Source organism: Lepisma saccharinum, chromosome 2 (genome assembly GCF_977018435.1).
Source record: "Lepisma saccharinum chromosome 2, izLepSacc3.1, whole genome shotgun sequence".
Taxonomy (NCBI): domain Eukaryota; kingdom Metazoa; phylum Arthropoda; class Insecta; order Zygentoma; family Lepismatidae; genus Lepisma; species Lepisma saccharinum.
The window spans coordinates 144,145,832-144,165,168 of NC_139230.1; the positions used below are offsets into that span (position 1 = coordinate 144,145,832).

Here is a 19,337-nt window from a genome sequence, read left to right on the forward strand (position 1 = left end):
AAATTAGTCAGTGAATGGAATGTGTGTAGGGAGGGGTTTGCTTTCCTCGTTGTTGGCTGTAAGTGTCGTAATAATTGGACAACCAAAAACTTTTTTTTTTTTCGAATCTCTTTCGAAAGAATGCGAGTCTGCACAGCTGCATGTCCGGAAGTGTTCATTGCTGAATACAAACTTAGGCCTTTCTTTGGCTTTATTTATTTACTTTTTTCTAATGCGTTCAACTTCTTGGAGCACGGTGTTGTGGATTTCTTTTTGGAGGACACGTTTCCTAATTACAAGACGTTTGTCGAAGCGCCAGTTTTGCTCAATTAGATTGCAACTCGTATCCAACCGACCACGTGTCACTTTCAGCGAATGATATGACACTGGGGTCTATTTTTGAACTCCTTGCGATGACAGCAACAAAATATGCTCGCTTGCATGTATACGATCAATAGGTCTGGCGCGCCTGCTAATAGTTGGACAAAAGACCGTACGGTGGCTCTGGTGTGCCTCGCGAGTTGTTGCTGCTCGCCGGCCAGCGTCACCAGTCGACCGACTTCAGCGCTAGTTTACGTAGCCTTGGAGGGAAGAAGGAGCACGAGTAGCAGACGACGGAACGAAACAACCTGTTACTGGAGCAACAGGTAGGTGGGCGTGCCAAGTTCAATGTTTTAGAATCTTCTTTTTCCAGTTTTCTTCGACTTGTGTTACCGTGCCCGTGTGTCGAAACAGCGGCGACAAATCTTCCGTGCGTCTGCTCGATGCGTGTGTGTAACCGAGAGCTAATGTGCGTGTGACGTGGTGAAAGCACGTGGTTGTCATGTTTACGAATCGCAATTAGCAGCATCTTCCATGCGCAGTCAGCTATGTGGTTCATGTGCAATTATTATGAAGCAGCGTGTTCGACATGAAGGCGTAATGGTTTTAGCAGGCATGCCGGGATTAACATATAATGCTCAATTCCGTTTTAAAATTTATTCATTCGTTCTTTTAATGATAATAACAAAAACAATAAAAAAAACCTGATACAGTTGATAGTTTACCCTGGCAGTCGCAAGCAAAAGATCTTCAAAAATACCTCAGTCGTAATTATTTGCTGTAATGAAAAAACTGATACTGTTTCTGTTTTATTGTTAATGAAGTATGGAACGGAGGGATTATTGGCGAAAGGAAAAATAAACGCCAGTCTATTGTTCGAAGCAGTTTTATATGGCAACCCACCATTGTGTTGTTTCTCGTAGCAATAACAGTTGGTTTTATACCACTACCTTTCACTTCCTCCTCAAAAGCACATTCACATGTGGTGATAACTGCTGGCTGTGATGGGTGGGGCGAGGACAGGTTCTATTTTTGGAAACGCCTGTTCGCAGATAAGGGGCAGAAAGCCTGTGCGGAATACGTCAAGGCTGCGCAACAGCCACAGTGAAGCTGTCGGCTAAAGCGACTGTAGATGACATTAGATGATGCCGATAGTGGGCTAAGGGAGGAGGGGAAGGGGGTGCATGCCATAACCTGATTTTGCATTCCTTCCTAGTTTTCGTGTCATTTTCTTGGTAGAAATAGACAAGTGAAGCGCGCAGTTAGAAACGTCAAGTAACACTTCTAATGTATGTTATCCATTCATGTACTGCAAGCCAGTAGCAGGGTGAAGGTCGGGGGGAGGGGGGCTCCCATAGACCCCAGCCAAACCCCTTGGAATTGAATTTATTCCCATCCTTTAGAATAAGAAACGACAAATTACTGCGATCTATCTATATAAACATACTAAGGTGACCAGATTATTGAAACAACAAAACAGGACATTTTTCATATTTATCTGAAGGAAAATCGGGACCGCAAAATGTACACCTTTTAACATAAAAACTGGAGTTCTTTAGAATTAAAAGTAATCCAATCCTTCTTTGCAGATAACATAATCAATCAACATAGCTTTCAAAGTTTGTACTGGGAGAGCGTTCTTATCACTTGACCACGAACCATTCATGTACAAAACACTCTTTTAATCGAGGTATTAGTTCCAGGCCTGTAGCCAGGAATTCTTAGTAGGGGGGGGGGGGCAAACTCAATCCCGGAGGGGGCAAATTTTTAATATATTGTGTCGCATTGGCAGATATAGCAAAAGCTATAAGTAACAGGAAAGGGATATCTTGAAACTCCAACGAACAAAAAAAGTTCGAGCAACATCAAATAACAGTATTTGGATAATGACCTTTCCGAGCTGCCAAAGAATACTGAGATAAAGTCTAGTCGGGACTGTATCTACTTGATATTTACAGGTCGATAATGTTAATAGACGATTAATATGTACCAACAGCTTTGAGCCTCTCTGCAGAGCTGATTAAGAGAGTCCTTTATAAATCGTGCTTCATAATGTTTCCCTCTAGTTTCCAGTATGCAAGATTTTGACGCACATTAACCAAAATAATAAATGTGAAACACTATCACATTTTCATCATGTTTGATAATAATTTGACCAACTAAGCTGTCCTACATCTTTCACCAGCCGACCTCTATGGTGGGATGGTTAAACAACACACTACGAAGCCAAGGGTCCCAGTTTCGAGCCTGGGCATGAGTGTTCTTTGTGAGCAGAGGCGCAACCACTGGCGTACGCTACAGTCCCCTTCGAAATTTTGAAAAATCGACATTTTCAAGTAAAAGCACCATAAACTCTGGAAAAACCAGAGTGGTAAATTCAAGCCCTATAAAATTATCCCCAGTTGACATTTCTGAGAGTGGAAAGTTGTAAATATACGATATATCTTATTGTGTATGCCGCCCACTAGAAAGCAGTCAGGGATGCCAAATATTGAAAAACATTGGGTTCTTATAAGTTCAAAAATCTCAAATTCTCCCTTCCATGTATTATGATATTAATATGCAACATACTCGCTATTTTAAAAATATCACTTACTGATTTTAATACGAAAATATACAACAATAACAAATATAATAATAATAACACGACAAATTCTTAGGTGCGCTATGTTCCCACGGATCCCTCCCTATAAGTTTGCGCCACTCATAGCATCTACCTATACAATTTCAGCCCCTCCAGAAAAAAATCCTGCGTACGCCAGTGGACGGAACCACGAATTTTTGTCTGGAGAGGGGCCAATACCAGGACAAACGTGCAAATAATAGTAATTGTAATATAGTGGTGGTAGTAATAATAGTAGCATCAAAAACGTTATTAAAAATCACACAAGATGGGGTTAGAAGTCTGTGCTAAAGCATTTGTCATGGGACAAATGATTTGAAATTATTTTTCCAACACGTTCAATTTCACATTAGCTAATTCTGGAAAAGAAGCACACAACTGTATTTTTGAAAGACACAAAATGCATGATGAACATAATTCTATTTGTACATATGACATGTATTACTTTCATGTACAACATATATTTTATTTATGCAGCATGCAACGACGTAAAATAAGAAAATACATAATTATGCAACATGTTAACGCTAAATTGTGTATGCATTCAAAGTTTCTTTAATATATATATTAATGAGAATACATTAAATACATTACAAAATCAATTCATCCGCCTCGTAACAAATCAACAATAAAAATAATACAAATTTTGTCTCCTTTTCCTCAAAAGAATTATTCGTGTTTTTGATACAAAACTTTTTGGCAGCAACAGTCTGAAGTACCTACATATTTGGTCTTACTTCTCTCTCGGGTAATTTAGAATGCATTACAAAAAACAATCATATTGGGATCGATGCGAGCAAGAAAATTTTTAGATCCAAATTTTTCAAACTGAAAACTTAATAGGGTGCAAAAAATTAAACTTAGCATTTTCTTTAACACATGTTTTATCTCATTTAGCCCGGTTTGCCCCATAGCTATGGCTCTGAACTTGAACTTTAACAATAGCAGACATTGGGAGCGAAGCGAGCAAGAAAATTTTACGAAAATTTGAAATCAATGGGGGCAATTCACCCTATGTGTCCCCCCCTGCAAGTTGCCTTGGCCGTCTGGAAGAAAAAAAAACTAATTCCATCTTGAGTATCCACTTGTCCTACTATTCTTAGATTCTGCTAGTCTTGTTTTTTACTTAAATGTTTGCCCCCCTATAATGGACTTCCATTCAAGGTTGGAGGGACAATGCCCCATGCCCCCCCCCCCCCGTGGTTGTGGCACTGTTTGTGAGTTCCTCTTCATCAATTTCACGTCATCATTCATTGTCGCGATTAGCTACCAAATGGTAGACTTGGGAAACAAAAAATTAAGTAGTTCAAACTTCATAGCAACACATCCAAGCAAAACATCCAAACACATTAGGCACCTTTAATATAAGACTTCTCAAAATGTCATAACTGTTCTAGATACTGAAAATTACGAAATAATTTTCCAAACTCTGAGTCAGGAAGGGATCCCCTCCCCCCCAAAATCGTAGTACAACATTATTCGAGATCCCACACACCTCATTAAATCACAAAATCAATAAGTGTCTTTGTTATGTTGCTAGAGTAATACAGGATATAATTGTAAATATTTGTGAGAATATCAGGTGTTCTGTATATTTCACATGGGGGGGGCAAAGCATGCTCTCAGGGGGGGCGGTTGCCCCCCCCTGCCCCCCCTCTAGCTACGGGCCTGATTAGTTCAGGTAAACAGAAGAAACTCCAATATTTTAAGAAAATTGGAATATACCTAGCACGTTGTTGACATTAAAATGTGAAATATTTTATACCCAACAATGCCATAGTTCATAGTGATAGTAGAGAACGTGTGTATTGTTGTAGTAATTCTATGCCGATAAGTTTTTGTCACAATAGGGACATTTTGGCGTCCCGTTTTACGTTCTAAAAATATTGAGACACAGACTCAAAGCGAATGTCTCGGCTAATACTGGACGTCTGGTCACCTTAGAACATACGTGTTTTGCAGTAAAAATTCATTTATTTGTCAATAACGGAAAATGAGCGCAGAGGTTTTGCTGGGAGATGGGTGTTGTTATAAAATGAGGTTATGGTAAGAATTAGTAAAAATTAATTCTCGTGTTGTTTTCGTTCTTTTTAACGCCGCTTTTCTGTCACGTTTTGCTGACAGCGACGATGAGGATGAGTGATGATTAGACGAAAGGACACTTCAAAAAGAACAGCCGTGCCTAGGTTGGAACTCGAACCCAGGAAGCCGGTGGTCAGATCGGTCTACATGCAAATAAATGCACGCACGTGTGTAAAGAGGGGATAAAATAATCTGTTTCAAACCAGCCCCAATTGTTTCTCTGTGCTGAAGGTCAGCTTCAGTTACGGGCATAGAAGTGCGCGTGGGGGGGGGGGGGGCAAGAGGGGGCAGTTGCAATCCTAATACTCCCACCGTTAATAAACAATATTATTCTCTTAAAAAATTAAGTATTTTTAAACCGAAGGAAGTTCCAAGCAACTACCGAAAGGGTGCATTATTTCCTATGTAATTGAACTATCCAACTTCGTTCTCTAGCAAATTTCTTATTATTAACACTCTGACATACTTAATTCGTTAGTGTGTTTGCAGAATAAATTCCCATACATTGGAAATCAGTTCAGCGATTGAGAGCCAAAACTAGGGGAGGGAACCGTCCCCTCTTGCACCCTACCCAATGGCAGTCACTGTTGGGAATTAATAAATTGTGTGCAGTTGAATTTAATCTGCTGTACGAAACCACGTTTATATATAAATTAGTTTCTGAACCTCGGAAAGGGGAAATAAAGGAGGGGCAGAGAACATTGGTGCCACGAAGTTTGAATTCTTCTCATACAGCGATTTTCGGCGGGTCCGGACACACTCTGTATACCCCCCTGTTCCATACCCACCCAATGCAATAAAACATGGATACGAAATGAGTTTTTTTTTTCTCCGATTGAACTTTCATCAAGGCTTTGCTCCACTAATCAGAGGGTCTGAGCACGCCTATGGTTATGGGCGCGATATTACCCCCGCCTGCATTCTGGAAAGAAAACAACGCAATTAGCCAATCAGAGCGAAAGTGTGGTCATGTGAAGATAATCTACGAGTTTGGCAAGGGAAAGTTTTTTGTCTGTGGTTTCCGAGTGTTGGTTGGTTTTGTTTTGTTGTAACCATTGGTAACTTTCTACATTTAAATATATGTTGTTGTTTTTTTTTTTTTTTGTTTTTTCTTCAAATGATGGAGTTGAACAGTGTGACGAAACACATGCATGATTCCCTGCATGGAATTTGTTTCTGTGCATAAAATAATAAAAATATATGAAGCCCCACTGACATTGTAGTCGAAGAAATATTTCGTTTTTCAAAGGGAAGCCCTTTCCAGCGACCCCGTAGGGCGCATATTATTAGCCTATTTTTTCTATTTGTCGAGTATCAAATATTTTTGACCAATACAACAAAACAAACAATATGTAATTTGAAGTAAGTCTTGAAGCTTTCCTGGCGACGAATGATGAATAGATTCTCTCGGGCAATCGGCCAGGCAAGTTCAACCAGAACTCACTCACCTTGCCGATAGCCCGAGAGATTCCTATTCACAAGTATGTAAACTAATCGATATGCGTAAATCACGCTGTTTTGCTTCAAGATGTCCAAAATATTATCAGGCTATGTGTAGACTTCCCACTATCTTCTGTCTCCTTCATCAACAATAACTTGCTCGATTGATTGATTGATTTGCTTTTATTTTACTTCGCTTTATTTGCCACCTTTGGCTAATTTGAGAAGATGGGGATGAGTGATGACATGATGAAATTGATGAATGGACACTCACAAACATCCATACCCAGGCCGGGATTCGAATCCGAGACCCCTGGCATCGTAGCGCGCTGTGATAACGACTCCGCCACGGAGGCCGGCTTATTGAGAGTTTTCTTCCAGTTGTTTGGCGTATGTATTCTTTCATAATTCATAAATACTTCATGGTCCTTTTATGTGCTTTTGGTCAATTGCGTGGATATCTTCACCAGAAGAAGGAGAGAAAATAGACATACTTTTTCTACCAGTAACGAAAGTTCCGCCTAGCACGGATAGTGTACAGTAAAACATGAACCTTTAGATCTTCGCAGCGAGAATAACGTTTTAGTGTACGTGTAAGTAAGAAATGAAAAATCAACCTTACTATTTCTATAGCGTTCATCAGCGCATTGTAAGATGTAGGTAACATTACTACTGAACAGGCCCGTAACCAGGATTTTTTTGAGGGGGGGGGGGCAGACCGAGAGGCGAATTTTCATAAATTTTCTCTCATATTATACACTGTTTTATATATATATATATATATATATATATATATATATATATGGGTGTGTACTATATATATGTATATATGTGTGTGTGTGTGTTTGGGGGGGAGTGTATGGTATAACATTAAAAGTTAAAAACATTAAAAACCTGATTAAATGAGTGAAGCAAAGATGAAAATTACCTTTCACATATTTTTATTACTCAGATTCTATTTTTACTTAAACAATCGCAAGTCTCCTTCACCTGATTTACACCGGAAAATCCAGATACAGGGATATACAGAAAATGCCCTGATTGTCTCGGTGAAGTTTCAATGCATAAACCTTGCATAAAATGAACACAAAATAAAAATAATGTAACTCATTGGAAATATTACTCACGGTTTTAGCTAGCTTTTTGTAGTTCAGCGCTGTACTTGGTACCGACGCTAATAAGCCATAAACCATATTCTCGAGAGCTCTCGACACTTAAACAAGGCTCACTTATCACTAACAAAACCACCGTTGACGTATCTTCCTAATTTCTGAAATGCACTTCCTGATCATTCCGCTTCAGTCTGTAGAAGCCACCTCTCGACGATCCGATCCAGTTACGCTGCAACTCTTCCCTTCTTCCAGGCTGCAAGTTCACCATTCAAGTTCCTTTTTGGAATCGAACTCACTATTCCTTTCCGCGTTTCAACGTAACGAAATATCAAAAATATCAACTGCCAGCAACGAGCGCGCGAACACGAACAACAAAGACGAGGTAGCCCAGTCAATGAAGGTTTCATGTCGGGAATAATTCCGTAAAAGCTGAATTTTGGCCAGTTGTTAGAATACTACTAGTAGTGCAAAATCCCCAAAGCCCCGCCCCTCCTCGCGGTGCTACCCCCCCAGACATTAATTTTGCAGACTCTCAGTTATTGACCTATATCTCCGTAACTAATGGTCGCAGGCAAGTAATCTTTTTTTAGTCTTAATCCTCATTAGTTGGGCTACAAATAAGATTGTGTTTAATTTTTCGATAATGTTGGTGGTTTTGCCGTAATTTAAAAAATAATCTTCAAAAAGTTAATTTTTTCTAGTACTTTCTGAAGTTTGTGCCTTGTAACTTTTGAACAAATTAAATGACAAAAACATGTTTTGAATAAAAGTTGTAGCCTAATTTATAAGCTTTAAAACTGATATCGTTTTAAAACTTATAAATTAGGCTACAACTTTTATTCGAAACATTTTTTTTGTCATGTTCAAAAGTTACAAGGCACAAACTTCAGAAAGTACTAGAAAAAAATCACTTTTTGAAGATTATTTTTTAAATTACAACAAAACCAAAAACATTATCGAAAAAGTAGCCCATCTAATGAGGATTGAGACTAAAAAATTATTACCTGCCTGCGACCATTGGTTACGGAGATATAGGTCAGTCAATAACTGAGAGTCTTCAAAATTAATTTGGGGGGGACGCCGCTGGGGGGGAAGCACCGTGAGAAGGGGCGGGGACTTTTGGGATTTTGCACTACTAGTAGTGTTCTAACAACTGGCCAAAATTCAGCTTTTACGGAATTATTCCCGACATTGACCTTTTTTGGTCCTTCATTGAGTGAGCCAACATAACCGCCGACTGCACTCTTTGTGCGCCAAAACTCTAGCACAGTCTACTTTTAAGAGGGGGGTGAAGTCTTTTTCATCCTTATTCGTTCCCGAGGAAATCGCAAGTCCTACAATAATCGGTTATAATGGGAGAGTGGATAGAGAAATTTGCTCATTTTGCTATGAAATTGTTGAAGAACAGCATTTTCTAACCTATATGTATGCAACCACGTGACATATTTGCAGTTGACACTGACATTTGTTAGTCAGAGCAAATATATATATATATATATATATATATATATATATATATATATATATACGTGTAGACTATATGTGTGCATAATGCAAACAATTCAAATAGCCTACGAAAAGCAACGTATGTGTGTGTGGTTGATAGATGAGGGTTCACACCCATTTTGCAAAGTCCCTGACTTTTTCAGGTATTTTACATAACTGTGTAATGATTTAACATGTTAAAAAATAAGAGTTACACTTGCAACAATTAACTGGTTTGCCCCACGTTATGGGTTCCACTTGCAACAATTAAGGCCATCAGCCCGTCGCCAAGGCACACGACACACGGGCTCGGTCCCCTCGAAAGACCAAGACCGGGCGTCGCTGCCTACCATTTCTCTTTCTGTTATAAAATATATATATATATGCCATGACTACGCTCAGTTCCTGCGGGTCATGAGAGTCCGCATCCCAAAGTTCGGGTAAGGGTCTGCTTTTGAATAATAATAATAAGAAAAATAATTTATGCTTACTTAACCAAGAACCTTAACTCTAAAGTAAGGTAACCTTCCTTACGCTTAAACCTCCAAGGTGATGGCACCCGCATTCCACTGACCAGTGAGGATACGCATGCGAGTCGCGAGCGAAATCAGCATAATCTAAACTGACATCTTATGGATTGATAAAGCCTCCGCCTCACTGACCAGTGACGGCGGGACACCTCATCAAACCAAAAGGAGGCCAGTTAATTTGTACTTATAAACCAAATTTACTCTGAAGGAAATACCCATTAACGATTACAAGATTTATTGACATTCTCAAATTTCCAATAAACATTCCAAAATTTAACATGAGAGAAGGTTCTCCGTTTAAACCTTAATCAACGTATTCACAAATCCCAACATAGTTAAATTAAAAGAAAAATATACAAACTTCTGATCAAAAGAAAAACTACAACAATGCCAAAAATAAATTTATATCCTAACGACTTCCGTAACATAGACTGAAACTTGCTATAGAGTAAACACAAAACCCAGAGAGCACTCTCTTATATTACATGTCCATATCCCACCATAGAACTAACACAGCTGTAACTTGGTTTCAATAAACGGGTGACAAATTATTAACTAAAGGTCGACAATATTACTTGTAATCGAGACAAAAGAAAAATTTGCATAACATCTATCCGTAAATTCCTATTCCTGCTTTGTCATATTTTTACATCTACATTATGTTCTATAGAACTCATGAGGTGAACTACCATCTTCAGGGTCAACCTCTAAAAACATTCATAATTAAAATATATGGGGAGCCTTTCTCTACCCTTTATCAATGCCATCTCGGCCACAAATTACAAATGTCCACGTGGAATTCCTTAACATAATAGGGGAATCTATGGCTACCCTTTTCAACGCCGTTGGCTACTCACATTACAAAAGCAAAACAATAGACTTTTACATAAATGATTTCTAGAGAAACTTATATTCGACCGGTCACCTATTATAGCTGTTTCAACATCTAATATAAACCTAAATAAGAGAAACCATAAACTTTCCTCAACGTTCCGGATACGCAGACTTTAAAACGGACATGTAAACTATATAAGCTGTGAGATTTAAAAGGCACCCTCTGACCAGAGGTATGCTCTCGGATTAAGATAAATGAAGAAATAAACTTTTAATTAATTGAACCTCCTGACCAGGAGAATTCGGAATGATTTAGAATAAAAATTAACTTGACAAGAAGGATATATATCTTTGATGAGCCTATTTTTTTAAAGTTGAATTTACATCGGAGCCACACTGACCAGTGACAACAACTCCAAAAAAAATTACGAATCAAATTTTTAAATTATTAAGATTAAATATTGATATATGAATCAAATTATTTATATGCCCGCTAAATCCCCTTTAAGGATCATGCTGACCAGCAGTAATCCTGAAAGGTGGCTTACGGAAAATCTCGGACATTGTGGAAGGGAGAGCTGACCAGCCACTCCCCACACAAAGCCCGTATTCTCCCAGCCCTGGACCTCGACAAGCGATTTAATCACCTAAAGATTCCTGAATATACTGATTAATTTTGCCAGCGAAACGGCTGGTATTTATACTCGCGGGATTGCGCAATTCTTTTTCCTGAACAAATGATATGGACATATGGAAAGTTATTTTTAGCCTTAACAATTACTCCTTCCAAAAAGGCAACACAATGCAGCAAAATTTACAGACCAAACCGCGCAGCGCCGACCGAAAAAGAACCCATTGTTGATAAGAAAGAAAAGAATGCAAGCTTCAACTTGCTTTGTGTTCTTTTTCGCTCGGCAAAAATTTTAACAAGGAACAAAATATGCATACAAAAAGATTAGAACTCCTAAAGGATTTATACGAGGGCTGTCAAAAATAAAAATGAAAGTCACGAAAATCTACCAAAATTTCTTGATCGTAACACACTTCAACTATATAAGTTAATCAAGTGAATCACGTTTGTTAAACTTTTTTGAAAATAAATTAAAAATAAGATGAAATAACCTTTCTATAAGCAATATTACCCAAGAAGGAAGATTGTTGGGAAAATAAAATGAAACATGTTTCCGGTTACAAATTCTGCCAAGCGCAAATCATTTGTTTCCAATGACCTCAGTTCTAGCCTTGTTTTCCTGACTCCTCCAGTTGTCAAGGACTTTGGAGTCAGTGCGAACCCTGTAAATAAATTATCTGAAGGGAACGGCTAAGTGACTTCACCCTGGCAGTGAGTCTGCTAGTGTAATATTGTTTCCATGTCGTGTTTTCGCTTTTAGAATCTTATTCGACAGTAAAAATACATGCCAGTTGCAACCAAGAAGCTATTAAATGGGGATGCATACATTTGGGATAGAAAATGCCATTTTCAACGGTTCGTAGCATCAAATTTTTTGGCCTTGATGTCCTCTGCACACTGTGAAAGTTGTCTGCTGCACGGTCACAGTACTGTGTATTTATGTTCAAGACAATTACAAGTAGAAAGGAAGAAAAGTTGCAGTAAAACAAATTCCGATGGACAGAATTTCGTAAATAATAATGTACTTAATTTCTTGAGTGTTTTGGACAAATAACAATATATGTTAATTAGTATTTCAGGCAATTTTTTGCCCCAAAAATCTAGCAACGATTCTGCTGTGAAGTCGATTCTCCTATTTACATAATATTAATTAACCCTAAGCCATTGAGTGGCAGAATGGACATCAGTTGCAGAAGACCCCTGATGTTGGAGAAAGACAACAAAGTTTTATATCCTTCTGCTCAGTGGTAGCGAAAAGGGATCACAGACCTTGCGGTGCGGGTGGAGAGCTAAATGCCCCTTATATGGTTGGTTTTGTATTGCAGTCATTGAGAAAATTCCCCTCTATTCTAATTGTGTGAAACATTAGTGACACTGTAATAGAAGAAACCTTTCAGTAATCAAGGGGTTCCTATTTGTCGAATGTCATCAAACAACTGTTTTTGACTCATAAAAAGTTCAGACAATTTTAAAAATGTACACAGTATTCTACAGAAAGTCCTACATAACCAGTACAATGTCTGTAGTAGCGCAAGAGTCTTTCTTCCCTTATAGCAAGTCGGGACATGGATTTAAAGGAATGGACTGTCCCGACTACAGCGCAGAAGGAATAACTTGGCAGTGACTTCATCTCCCACCTTCACCTCTCCTTTCAGAAGCGAAGGCTCATTCGCTAGAGCGGACGACAAGGTGACGTGCAAACCAATCGAAATCATTCCGAGAGGGGTGATGCAGGCGTGCAAACCCCCACACTGCTACATTAGTCTAACAAACCGCAGCTTCGAGCGAGGCTATTTTGTTTCTTTGTTAGGGAGTTGTTTTTTTTTGCTGGTTTTGTCAATGTTGTACAATGAGCAGTGGCGTAAAGAAAGGTAAGCCCTTGCACAGCGATGCAAATAGTTTTCAATGTGTATAAGTACTTTGATTGCGATGAAAACAAAACCACAGCTGTTCACAGAACGTCCGTGGCGACAGGTGTCAGTTAAAGATCTGTGTGGAGAATTTTGAAGGAGAAAGACAAAAGTGTTGCGATTGCGAGCGGGAAACCTTTTTCAACGGCGGACAAAAACCGACCGAACGCCCAGCAACGTGTCACAAATCTGGATTCTTTTGATGAAGCAGTCGTGCGCCAACAATCCATGATTTATACACGAAAGGCATTGTTGTCACCGTACATAAACTGATGAAGGAACTGCAAGAAAATATTAATTTTAAGGTTTCGCGTTGGTCGTTGCGTATGATCATAAGAAAATTAGGATTCAGATTTAAATAGAATAGCGGAAGCAGCAGGAAGCTACTACTCCTTGACCGAAGGAGCATCGTTGCGTTGCGGGCGGCGATCATCTTTGCGTGAAGTTAAAGAACTACGCAGAGAGCAAACCGCCGGTCTTTAATTTACGTGGATGAAAGTTTCGTGAACACACACTACACTGTACCCAAAGTTTGGCTGGATTCCAAAGATTCGGGGTGGGGGGGGGGGGGGGTTAATAGTGTCAACAGGAAACGGTGCGAGGTTTATTATTGTGCATGCCGGTGGTGAAAGTGGATTTGTGGAGGGGGCGAAGTTAGTGTTACTTTCAAAAACAACTTCTGGGGACTATCATGGGGAGATGAACACTAATAATTTTATGTTGTGGTTCGAAGAACAGCTTCTTCCCAATCTGTCCCCAAACTCTGATATTGTGTGTGGCAGTGCTCCGTACCACAAGTTAGTAGATAAAAAATCCCAACATCAAACAGCAGGAAGGATGAAATGAAGTCGTGGCTGTCATCTCACAATATTCCGCATGCAGAATGTTTGCTGAAAGCCGAATTACATGAAATAATTAAAATAAACAAACATAAAATAAGCATCTAGCAGTTCTAACATTAAATTGAAAATTGGTAGTTTGCACCGCGATCCTTACTGCTCATACTCTTACTCGTGCCATGGTTCCTTTCATAGTAGTTGGCAACACTGTCTTAGCAGGGACTGACGTCACTGCCAGGTTATTTCTTCCCGGCTGTAAATCGGAACGTCTGATAACCTTGCATCAATAGTTATAGAACTAAAATAGCCCAATATTGCAGACTGCAGACTTCTAGAGCCTGCCTCTCCAGAAACAACCTATTCCTTTGGGCAAGGACAAAATCGAAATTCATGCAAAATTTGAAAAATCATAAATGTAATTTTTGTAGGTTTTTTTATGTTCAAATTACAATATTTCACGGCTCAAGGGGGGGGCAAGGTCCCCTGGCCCCCTCTTGGGTACGGGCCTGCTACTGAACCTCGCTCTGAAGTAAATAAGAAATACTTTTCTATTCTATTCTATTGTTATTATTTAATTTATTAGGTATTTCATAATGATGTCTATCTGAATGTTAAATACTTGTATTTTTTTATGTGCAAAATCAAGGAGCTTAGGTACTGAAAACTACAGAGAAAAGTTATTAAATCCAATTCCTATATGGTTCCTAATGGTCCCCAGGGGAACTCAGGACAAGTATCTCCGCCACTGTCCCATGTGTTGAGTAGGTGTGTATATAGCATAGAAGCTAAAGAACTCGTTGTAGTTTTAGGACAATAATGCCTTAGCACGACCTTGAGAACGAAGGAGCCAATTTACACAATCGCTACGGATTGAATATGCTGGTGCACATTTGCTTCCAATAGAACAATAAATAAAGTAACAATACCAGCACGCGGAAATTACCGTAAAAGATAAACAAAACAGAGATGGAAAATTATTGATTTCGTTCAGTTTCGTAGTTTTCACCAAATCTGGGCTGCGAATCCTAATAACCTGTAAAACCTGGTATCTATAAATGCACTTGGGTGTGCCTAGACACACCCCGCTCCACGCCTATCTTTGCAGACAAACCCATGAAGGAACTCTCTCTCAAGGGTCAAGCATCAAAAGCTTGGTCAAATCACCGCTCTGAGTCACGAAACAAGGATTTGCCCATAAAAGTAGCTCCTTTAATAAAAATAAATGATAATGTTGTTGCACCTTGTTTGTCTTAAATTAGCTGTAAATATACGAGCGAAGTTGAGTGAAAGAGTGAGTATCTGTAGCCAAACCCCAAAACAAGATTTTTTTTGGCATGAAAGATTTTGTCATATATATCTCTTACATTACAGCATATTATTTATATCTTGTTTAGATTTTATTTGCAATTACAATTGACAGTTTGTAATAAAACGGACAGATTTAGAAATATCAATATATGACACCGAAGGGTTTTGCTGTCCAAAATCAACAATGTTTATATACTGGAACAAATTCACTGTTTACAGTGCATAAAGGAGCAGCATTGAGGCCAAATATCAGACAAAATTAATCATAATTTTTTTGTTTCTTTGCAGAAGTAAAATACATCTTCACTTTACCCTAACCCAAATATCATTTTAATTAGGCTTAAGGGTCTGAAGCTCCTTTCATTGTTCTACTTAAGATTCAAAACACCTTTTTCAAAAACTACACATCTTTTCGGAATACTTATGATAGAAGATAACTAATATCCAGCATGCAGGTCAAAATTCAAGTAATTGTTCTGCCGACCTCCATATCGAATACCGTCAAGCGGGGTAACTTCTTACAGATTTTGGCATATTCTAATGTGCCCTACAAAATCCGTGGCGAATGACAACACGAAACGTATACGCAAGGAACACTTTGTCCTTCATAAATGTACTTAAGGAATACCAAAGAAATTCCAAAATATTAGCGGGGGGGGGGGGGGGGGCAAATACGTCAGCATTTTCGTGACGAAGTTACCCCAGGAAATGAGGTAACTTCGCATCTCTGTTTACGTTCCTAGCAGATCAAAATTACCCCCATGAAGAGGTAAGATCGTCACGCTTACGCGACCGTTTTCCCCTTTCCGATCACTCGTAAAGCCTTATGCACCTGATCGGAGGTATATTTCTGATATTTCCGACAACAAACTACCTTCTTATATGTCCTTGGCATCGTTCACGAGAAAATGCTGGGGGGCTTGGGAGGGGCACGTCCCCCGAATTTCAATGGGAAAAACATAAAAATCTGTAGTTTGCTCCCTCTTCTCCCGCTATTTTGGGGACAAGGCACGAACTTTAGTATTATTTTCAAAGAATGGACATTTCTCAAGAGAATGAAATATGTTTCATGTTCTTGGGTGCCATACAAGTTGAATAATAAGCCAAAATGTGATTATTTTTTTTACGAAAAATAGGTAATTTGCATTTTTGGATGAAAATTGTTATAACTCGGGCACTATGGGAGCAATCTACTTCGGACAAGTTTTGTTTTGCAGATAGAACATCATAGCATGCAACCGTGTACAATTCAGAACGCCGAACCGAGGAAGGGTGGTTTGGGGGGCGCAACCCCTAAATTTCAATGAAAAAACCATAAAAATCTGGAGTTTGCCCCCTCTTCTCCCGCTATTTGGGACGATGGCGCAAACTTTAGTATTCTTTTCAAAGAATGGATATTTCTCAAGAGAATGAAACACGTTTCATGTTCTTGGGTGCCATACAAGTTGAATAATAAGCCAAAATGTGTTGTTTTCTTTGTCTTTTTTTACGAAAAATAGGTAATTTGCATTTTTGGAGGCAAATTGTTATAACTCGGGCACTATGGGATCAATCTACTTCGGACAAGTTTTGTATTTCAGCTAAAACATCATAGCATGCAACTGTGTACAATTCAGACTGCCGAACCGAGGAAGGGGTGTTTGGGGGTGCGACTACCGAATTTCAATGAAAAAATGCCATACAAATCTGGAGTTTGCCCCCTCTTCTCCAGCTATTTTGGGAAGAATGCGCAAACCTTGTATTCTCTTCAAAGAATGGAGGTTTCCAAAGAGATTGAAACATGTTTCATGTTCCTGGGTGCCATACAAGTTGAATAATGAGCCAAAATGTGAAACTCTGTTTGGAAATGTGTCATGGATATGTTGCGGAGAGGGGGAGAGGTTGGCCATCAATATGAATTTCCCAGGCTTGCTCCAGACCTGTGTCAGAGTTTCCACCCAAACATAAGAGTATGAAGGTCTAAAAAGCACATTCATTTCGTAATCAGCACCATGATACCATATGGTATCATCGGGCCAGTACGACCTTACTCTGATGATACCATATGGTATCATCGGGGGAGTAAAGGTTAAGCCTATAAATATTACGTGGAAAATGCATTGAATTATCATTTTTTCTTGTCCGTATGGGAGTAGTAAGGGAACTTGTCAACAGATGGAGGGGATAAGAGCGGGTGGTGCCGTCCGATAGTTGGCATTTTGTTGGGCAAACTGAAGGAACATGGAAACAAATAGGTTCCATTAATACATACGATTTTTGTCTAATATCGCCACCCGACAAAGTATCTCACTACAACATCCGACAGAAATTGCATGGACTGCAACATCCAACAAAAATCGCGTGCATAAACAAGAAGAGCTTTAGACTGCAAATATGCTGCTGGAATTTTATTACTCTTCTGGCTCACTTCACCTTACTTAATGTAGCAGTGCTTACGAAGGTTTTCATTCATCATCCTGACGTATTACTGGTTTCGCACAAGTTAACATACGTTTACAATGACATTTCACTATTCTTAGATATCAAGAAGAATCCAACCAAACGGGATATATATTGAATACTATCACGAAAAAGTGAAACATAAACTGCATTGGTGAACGTTATAAAAATTGGCAAGTGCATGCTCCCAACCTCAAATTTACTGCAACACTAGTATTGCAATGAAATTAACGCCACTCTCTGTCCTGTCTGTTTAAACTCGTGAGAGATGGCCATTAATCTCTCACTGAGTAAAGTTAATGTCCAATATTATGAAATAAAATACTAATAATAAATACGTAAATATTTTAATATCATATTCAGTCGAATCATTCAATCATGAAAGCAAATCACTTTCTTCAAGAATTGACTTTTCTCTGCCAGCCCTGCTAAATTTTCACTTTCCATCTACTGATTTATACGAGGGGTGGCCAGAAAGTAATTTCCAATTAGTAGGGACATTGATTTTTCGCAAACGCCAAAACCGTGAATAATGGTATTTGCTGCGAAATTATGTTTATGAATGTGCAGATATGTCTGGACACTTTTTTCGCCCGTTCGAATTATCGACATAATGCGAATTTGACAGAAAATGCGAATTGTTGGCGTTCTTAGCGATTTTTTTAAAAGAAATGTCCTAAAACAACGAAAAATTCCATGAAATCCAACATTCTTGTCTTTTCTAGGCCATGTTTGTGTACATAGAACATGCAAGTTTCCCCAACATTTTACTCAAGAGTAAACTAGAGACTTATACGTACATGGAATAATTCCGACAGCCACATTAAATCATGTATTTCCCACAATTTTTTCAACTTGTATCAAAACCATTCGCATCACAGAGCAAAGTGGCAGGGTTCTAACAGGAGATCGAGTGCGTATCTACCGTCACACGGGAGCCACATCTTCGTATTTGTCGCACGAGATATGTTTTGAATTACCAAGCTAAGTGCGCACCATCGGCATTTGTTGAACGAGTAATAATAGAGCTTAGTCGTTAGGGCGTCTGACTACTATGCGAGAGACCCTGGGTCGATCCCCTGCGGGGGAGAATCGGGATGTTTTCCACCTATTCAAACTGCTCCGGCACCCATCCAGCATCATACGAAGCTGGTTCCTTGAGGAAACTTTGAGGAATAACTAACTGTAGCTAGGAGCGTGGTGCTGATCACATCACCCCCACCTTCAGCCGTGATCAAGAAAGTGTGGGGCCCTAACTCCACACCCCTATACACCTTCATGGAAAAGTTCAGGGAAGCACTTAACTTTTACTTCCTCAAAAATCTGTTCCAACATATCAAACTGTCACGAAAATACGTAGACCATGTGACCTACAATTCAAAATAATAGTTTAAAAGCACAATGGAGTATTAAGTTTCGGTATATTTGGCAGATAAATGTTCTAAAACAAAAACGCGAATTTTGGGAAACGTAACACTAACAAGTCAAAAAAAGATAATGCCAATTTTTGGTGCCATAATATATCGGTATCTGTCACGTGAGATTGATTGATTTTAAGTTTTTGGGTGCGTCGCCATTTATGGTCATTATGCACCCTTCAGTGTATACGGGGAAAATTCCATTATCTAAAATCCTTACCTTAAAATTAAAAAGGGGGTATGAAAAATAACTTTCCCAAAATAACTTTCAAGATATCAAACTCTCACGAAGAGGAGTAAGCCATGTGACTTACAATTTGAAACAGTAGTTTAAAAACACCATGAAGGTATAATTTCAGATATTTGCCAGAAAATGCGCTAAAATG

At 38.9% G+C, this 19,337-nt stretch overlaps 1 protein-coding gene across 1 annotated transcript in view; it reads left to right on the forward strand.

The window, feature by feature from the left end:
* The first annotated feature begins 564 nt into the window (after positions 1–564).
* The window catches only part of LOC145984524 (uncharacterized), a 223,622-nt gene continuing 204,849 nt past the window's right edge, over positions 565–19,337 (forward strand). The window contains exon 1 of the mRNA XM_083118181.1: positions 565–626. The gene's annotated coding sequence lies outside the window, so the exon portion shown is untranslated. The remainder of the gene's footprint in view (positions 627–19,337) is intronic.